At 37.4% G+C, this 8,303-nt stretch overlaps 1 pseudogene; it reads right to left on the bottom strand.

The window, feature by feature from the left end:
• Window positions 1-361: 361 nt before the first annotated feature.
• LOC110590791 lies at window positions 362-6,358 on the bottom strand (annotated as a pseudogene).
• Between the last annotated feature and the right edge of the window lie 1,945 nt (window positions 6,359-8,303).

An 8,303-nucleotide genomic window follows, 5' to 3' on the forward strand; every position in this document is an offset into this window, starting at 1 on the left:
CCTTCCTTCCTTCCTTCCTTCCTTCCTTCCTTCCTTCCTTCGGTGTTCTTCAGTATCATTACAATGTATCTATCTATCTGCCTTTTATTTCTTTTTATTTATTCTGCTTGGGATTCATTGGGTCTTTTAAATTTGAGGATTTCTGTCTTTTGTACATTCATAATAACTCTTTGTCAACATCTCTTTGAATATTGCTTCTACATTTTCTCTCTTTCTTGTACTCTGATTTGATATAAGTTAGATACCTTAATTATAGTCTCCATGTCTTCTTTCTCAAATATACTTGTTCATTTTTATTTTTTCTTTAAGGTTTAATAGCTTAAAACTTGCATATCTCTGGTAGTTTTATAACTAAATATATTCAAAATATTTCAATTAAGAGCATTTTAATCACAAGCCAGCATATGTTACTACAAATCCAGTTAAAATCTTACTCAGTGAAACCAATGGCAGCAATAGCTGGGCCCTTATCCTAAATATATTTGGTGCACACTACTTGAACTATCTCAGCATCTGCAGTGTTGAGTCCAGATTTTCTTCTTTTGCTTGACCCTTGCATTGAGGTCAGCTTCAAGCTCAGGGGATGGGAATTCTTCTAATATAGCATAACATTTACCTACCAATATCATTATAATTTGGACTTGAACCATAGAGTTGCAACAACATGTTTGTTTTTTAGAAGACTTTTGGCTTGTGCAACTTTATTTTCAGTGATATGTATCTACAGTCATATCTATTATTTTTGAACAATATATAATGTGTCTGCAACGATGGCTGATTCACAACTCGTATAGATTCCCCACAATCCTATATCTGTGTAAGAAATATGAAAGACTGGAAGCTAGGACAGAGGTTACCATGACAAATGAGCTTGGCTGGCTTGCTAGATAAATTTATTTCTCCTCTGAAATGGCAATCCTGGTTGTCAATCAGTGTGTTTACAACCACGAGAGATTGTATATGGATGCACCTAACCAACAGTTTCAACAGCTCTTGCAAGGTGTGCCAAAGCCACCTTGTCATTTTTCATTCAATTCTTACTTCCTGTGAATTTTCAATGAGGCAAAGTTGGTATTTCTCCTTTGTGTGTGGACAAAAAGTCACAAAAATGAAACCTTGCTAACTCAAGCTATTAATCATAGGAAACTCCTCCAGTTACAGTAGGGACTCTTGTTGGCCCTATACTATGTGGTTACATAGTTCACTAAGTCTTTATGATTTTTAGGTTTGATATTTTCCATTAGTCCCCAAACCGTCCATCCAAGTTCAGTATTCTGATAAGTTGTGGCATGTAGATAATAAAAAACAACTTCCTGGCATTGACTCTGTTTCTCCCAATGTACTGTTTTTTATTATATCATCAAGAATTTCTAAAGCTGTTGACAAATCTTTAAAGAGTTCTTTGGCAAATATATGGTCTACTTTCTGGAGGTATAGGCATTGAAATGAGCACCTATGTTTCATTTTTAAGTTCCAGGCCTAATTTGGGTCTCTTCTTGGTACCCTTGAAATCCATATGTTCCAGAGAATAAAATGTTCCATTATTCTTATTTTCACTTAAGCTTCCAAGATTAATCAATCAAAGCCCAACTGTGTAATTTGAGAGCCCAGAGTCTTCAGAGGCCACTAAGTCCATTTTCAAACATGTTATTCATCCATTGGGAACATCCAGAACAACTTGTGTAGTGGCTTATATATTTCATTGGCACCTCTGATCAGGAGCCTCTCAGAAAAACCCCCGTGCATGGGTAACAGCATGATTCAAATATCTACTGCTACCATCTCCTCCCCATGTCTTAACTTCCATTTAATTTTTTTTTCAATTTCTTTTTCTGTCTTCTGCACATTGAATAACTCTTCAGTTCTTCCTTCCAGTTCATTAATTCTCTCTTTCATTGTATCTAATGCTATATCCATCTACTGAGTTTTTAGTTTCATTTATTATGTGTGTTTTTTTTTTTTTAACCTGGAAGTTCTATTTGGTTCTTTTTTCAAATCTACCTGATCATATTTCATTGTTCTTGTACCCTACACCTCAAATATTCTTTTTGTAAAAATAAGTATATCAAACCTACTTTATATTTCTTTATTTATAATTCCCGTATCAGCCATTTTTGTAACTATAATCCTGTTGTTTGTTATTTCTACTTATTCTCATTCAAATGATTTGTTTCCTCTTGTGTTTTGTATTTTTATATTTCAGTGAGTTTATAATTACCTGAGGAAATATTTGGGGCCTTGGTTTAAGGATGCGTATTTACCTAGGAAGGCATTACTAATCTTGAGTCACTTTAAATTAAATTCTAAGGTTAGGTATTTGGGGATCACATACCTAGTGTGAATTCTAAATTCTGGCTTTAAACCCTCATGAGAACCACTTGTGAATAAGAATTTTAGACTCTACTCAGAGTCAAGTAAAGAGATAAAAAATTTCTTTACTATTTTCTTTTGTGGGCTAGATTTTCTTCTTTTGGTTTACCCTCTCATTAAAGATGTCAACTACTAGGTCCTGGCCTATTTAGGGATTTTTTCTGTGTTCATCCTGTTCAGGTCCCAGGCATTGCATCTTTATCCCTCTTTGATTTCCATTAAAATGAAGACTCTAGGCCACCAGGAATAAGTAAATGGACTGAGGGTCCCATTGCTTCAGGGTGGTTACCTCTGAAAATTTGTGTTTTCTCATATTTTCAGACTCTGAAGATTTCTATTATTTTCCTGACAGCTCATTTAAGCATTTTAACATCTTTTATCCAGCATTTTTAGGTGTCATAAGCCAGGAAAGTTCTTCATAATATTTATCTTTAATTTGTGGGAAGTGGAAGTTTTGGTACTATTCTTAAATACTCTAATTTACAAGGTTTCTATTGTAAAATAAGCTGAATTGAGAATTGATATAGTTCTTCTCCTGCCCCAATAAAAAAAAATCCTCTGAACACTCAAACTCCTGAGCTTTTGGAGCCACATTATCATTTTACCTCATTATCGATGGCTGCTACCGTCCTAGTGCAATCTTGGACAACTTCTGTCAGCAGAAGGCAGATTAAATATAAAGAGAGTGATGAGGAACAGTGTCTGGTTCGTGGATCAGCACCCAGCATGAGTTACTTACTTTGAGCTTCACAACAACCTAATGAAATGGTAACACTGCTTTCATTTTATAAATAAGAAATCTAAGTGTCAATGATGTTAAGTAACTCATCAGAAGGAAACAGAAGGAGCTGGAATGTTCTGAAAGATCATCCAGGCATGTCTTCCTAGAGCAAGGCTTCAAGGATCCTGTAGGTCAATCATTTATTCATTTATCCATCCATCCACTTGTGAATTCATTCAATAAACCTTTCTTGAGAACTTGCCATGTGTGTGACACTGTGCTAGATACTGACAAACAAAAATGGATAAGACAGAGCTTACATTCTCATATGGGAAGACATATAAACAATTTTAATATATTGCAGTGAGTTAAATGATAGGGGTTATGAGAACATTGGGAAGGGCATCACCACTGAGACCAGTTCATGTATAGCTTTGGGGTGGGAAAAGGGAAGGTGGTTGCTGACTGAAATGGGTAGTGAGATAAAGGATAGAGGTAGGAACATCAATAGCAAGAAAAGGTGGAGCATTCTTTTAGGACATGGCTGCTCCTTTTTGTCTAAAAGAAGGGGAAATAATAAGAGCTTAAAACTATTGCCTTTAAAAAGGATTTATTCCTTACAGTTACCAGCACAAAAGCTTTTCAGGTTCAGCCACTTGCTGGATGGAACAGATCAGTGATGGTTTGGTTATCCAGCTTGTGATATTTTCTGGAATTAAAACATCACACAGGGGCACCTGGGTGGCTCAGTTGGTTAAGCGACTGCCTTTGGCTCGGGTCATGATCTCAGGGTCCTGGGATTGAGCCCCGCATCGGGTTCCCTGCTCGGCGGGAGGCCTGATTCTCCCTCTCCCACTCCCCCTGCTTGTGTTCCCTCTCTTGCTGTGGCTCTCTCTGTCAAATAAATAAATAAAATCTTAAAAAAAAAAAAAAAAGAAACATCACTCAGAAGAAAGACTTGTCTGGTACAACTACTTTTAACTGCATTTTCTTCTTGATTGCTCAAGCCCTTATATCAGAAGCTCTAATCCAATTTTCTCAGACCCCATCTCCCTACTGGTCAACAAAGGTTCCATGCTGGGTCTTGCAAAATTAAGCTATAAGCTTTTCTTCCACCAAAGGTTCAAATCTGAGCACAGATGTTAGTTAATCCAGTTACCCCGGCACTCTTAAACCCCTAAAAAAGTAGATTTGTCTTGATGCCTTTTTAATGGTCTGGAATTTTCCTCCACTCAGCAATTTTCCTCACTTTCTTGGTTATACCTAATTTGGTTTATCTTTGTCTGAACCAACATGATGGACAGACCTTTTGGCAAGTGGACTGTGTTTCTTTCTAAGGCTTAAAATGTGGGTCATAGACACTGCTAGAGACTAAATATCCACTGGGAATCCTTATCCCACTCTAGCTGTTTGTTTTGAAAACAAAACTGTCATCAGTGACCCTGGAAAACAGAACCTGGAGCTTTAAGGATGTTGTAGAAGTTACATGATATTACAGCTAAACTGAGTATGCCCAGTGGTGTTAATTGGGGTCAACTTCCAACATGTTTTTGAGGTCTGTGATTGCTACCACTACAGCCTAAGTTTCTTAAAGGCTGCATATTTATCAGTAGTCCAACCCAATCCCTGGTCTTTTAGATAAGTCATTTACCATCATAGTTGAACATAAAATTTGAGATTGGGGTCTTTCCTAACTCAACTTCTGCTGAGTGATTTCTACTCAGTCCCTTATATCTGTAATTGTTGGCAGTACAGTTTGGACAGGACAGAAAGACTTGTCTCAAATTCTGACTATAACACTTTTTAAATGTATTACCTTGGGAAAATGACTCAACCTTCATTAGCTTCTTCATGTGCAAAATTGGACAATAATGTTCATTTCAAAGGTTTCTTTGAGGACTAAGTGCAATGTATGTAAAGCATATAACATAGGGCATGGCTTAGAGTGAGTGCTCAATAAATAAAGTATGTAGTGTCATTCTGATTTCCTTATTAACAAGGGCATCATGTCTTCAGTTCTACCAAGAATGAGTTGCTGACTGATTGCCAAGAAAAGAGAGACTATAGATTTAGGTTTAAGATTGTATGGAGAGCAATAATGAGAAGTCAAATTGGAGACTGGTAGACTGATTTCCTACACTCACCTCTGCCCAGTCTTTGGCAAATACTTTACATTATTGCAAGAAATGTTAAACAAAATGGGAGAATGGTCAGAAGGTGAGAGAGGTTGAAATTATGCCATTGTTTTGCAGTCCTGGTCCTGTGTGTTGCCATAGCCGGAGTCCATCATCCCCATTGTGTGCAGGTCTCTGTTGCCTGCAGTGCCTCTTTGCTTCTCACTCCAGGATTCTTGAGATCACTTTGTCTTGTGTGCCAGAAGTTGGGTCTTAAACTAAAGGAGCTATCTTGGGTGTGGTGATGCTGGAATGTATGGAGGAAGAAAATTCCATACATACATTCTATACAGGAGGCATACTGAAAAGTGACTGTAAGAAAAGCCCAGCCACATTTGTGTGCTGGATGCTGTGCTAGGAATGTAGGAACAATGGCCATGAGACAACATCTCTGTCCTCAAATTGCTCACCACAGTTCAGTGCATGAGACTGACCAGCACACAGGCAATGCCATTGCAGAGCCATGACTGCCACATAGGTTTCAACATAGGACTCTAGGAGTCACAGCCCAGATATAGGGACATCAATGCTCAAAGGTAGGGTTGTAAATAAGGAGTCAGCCAAAAGAGCTGACATGTGTGCAAGTAGATGCATGAGCCCCTTTGTGCTTAGTGGGCTATAAGGTGGGGGTAGGAATGTGGGGAAGAGACAGAGAAGGAGCATTTGGAAAATGCTTCTGGTGTGAAGGTACACCTTTTGTGGTGCTTGGAGGTGAGAAGAGCAAGGGATATTTGAGGAACTGTTTGCCCAACTGCTACTGATGCCCCACCTTGCCTCTCTGGTGTCTGGTGAGTGGGCTCTTTTGCCTCTGGAAGATTCCCTGGTGACCTGCCCAGCAGCAAGGTGGAGGATTCCTCTGCTCTGAAGACCCACTGTGAGAGCCAAATCCTTTTCTCACTTCATCTCTTTGGTATTCGTTTCTTATTTTCTCTCTTCCTTCTCCTTTACTTCCCTAAATGTTTCTACTGCAACTCTGTGCTATGTTGGAGGAGCTTTGCTGCAATGTGGGACTCTCAGGGAACAAACCCACAGGGGTAGGATCTGGGGTGCAGCCCATGAACTTCTCGCTAGGCACACCTTGTTCATCAGGCATGGACACTTGCAATCTGAGCTTCCTGCTGTGTTGAGCTCCCACTTTGGCCCTGGCCCCTAATCCCCAGGGCCTCCTTGCCTGTTTTCCTCTAAAAGAGGGTTTTTCTTTCAGCTCCTATGTTCAGAAAAAAAGCCGCAGTGTTTCTTCCTGCATACCAGGTCTGTCTCTCAACTCCTAACTGAAAGTATTTTACAGTCCCCAGAACCTGGCTAGGAAAAGCACCCATAATCCACCATTCACAGAAATATCTCTGCAACAGTCTCAGTCTCCCTCCTTCTTCCTCTCTCTCTCTGTCCCTTTTTCTCCCCAACCCCACTCCCTTCTGTTTCCTCTCTCACTCTCCATCTCTCTGCCATTCTCTTCTCCCTCCCACTATGTACAAAAAATCTCTGAGCTATCTCTCTTCAACTTTCAAAGCTTTTACAATGATCATTTGCCAGTTTCCCAGTCTCTCAGCCTTTTCCATGCAATCCCAAATTTATGTCTTTCTAAAAATATAACTAATATTTATTGAGATTCTAATATATGCTACATGCTTTATATATATGTGATCTACTTTTTCAGGTGACAAAATTAAAAGTCAGAGATATAAAGTAATTTGACTAAGATCACCTAGTATATAGCTGAAAATTCAGTTCAAGTCTGACTCAAAAGGAATACAAAATTTCTTTTGTATTTTGTAAGTTTTTTCTGATTATGAAACATTTATGTAGAAAAATTCAAATAAAGATGTACCTTCCTATATCCTACATCCTAACTCACCATTAACATTTTATGGTTTGTGTTCTGTCTTTATCTTATGCAGTCTTAAATATATATTTATAAAATTGGCACATATAAATGCATGTATACAATTTTCCAGCTTAATTGAGATATATAATAATATACACACATATAACCTTGTGTAAGTTTAAGGTATACAATGTGATGATTTGATACACATATATATTGCAAAATGATTGCCAAAATAAAGTTAACACATCTATCACCTCACATAATTATCTTTTTTGTACAAAAGTTTTGGTGAAAATATTTAAGTTCTACTTTCTTATTAACTTTTAAGTATACAAAATAGTATTATTAATATACTAGTCACCATGCTGTGCATTAGACCCCCAGAACTTATTCATCTTATAACTGGAAATTTGTACACTGTGACCAACATCTTCCCATTTACCCCCACCACCAGTCCCTGGCAACCGCCATTCTACTTTATATTTCTGAGTTTGGCTTTTTAATTCCATGTATAAGTGATATCATACAATATTTGTCTTTCTCTGATTTATTTCATTTAACATAATATGTATGTATATATATGTATATATAACTTTCTACAAGAGATTAATTTCAGGCTAAATTTCACCTATTCACACCCTTATCAGAAGTATATAAAATCATCCCACTGAACCTCTTCTAACAATAACTTCATAAAAAATATTTGTCAGTTGTTTGTTGATAAACAATTACATCATTGTTTAGATTTGTAATTCTTGGATTCCTACTACATTGAATATTTTTCAAATGTTTATTAATCGTTTATAGTTCTTAATTTCCTTTTCTTTAGAGCAAGGTTTGGCAAACTACAGTCCATGGGCCAAATCTAGTTCTCAGTCTGTTTCTGAAAGCAGAACTTTATTGGGGCACAGCCTCACCCCTTTCATTTATGTATTTTCTATGACTGCTTTTATGTCTTTTTGCAGAGTTGTGTAATTTTGACAGAAACAGTATGGTCTGCAAAGCTTAAAAAATTTACCATCTGGACCTTTACAAAAAGTTTGTTCACCCCTGCTCTAGAGAATAAACTCCTATACTGTCAATCTCCTATTTCCTTTATCTTGGATTTTCAGTACTTTTCTCATATGTCTTGCGTTGATTTTCTTCATGCTACTCATCCTCAATAAGAGAGATCTCTCTAGACTACGTGTTTGTTGATAAGCAGGATGCA

This window comes from Neomonachus schauinslandi, chromosome 2, assembly GCF_002201575.2.
Source record: "Neomonachus schauinslandi chromosome 2, ASM220157v2, whole genome shotgun sequence".
NCBI classification, from domain to species: domain Eukaryota; kingdom Metazoa; phylum Chordata; class Mammalia; order Carnivora; family Phocidae; genus Neomonachus; species Neomonachus schauinslandi.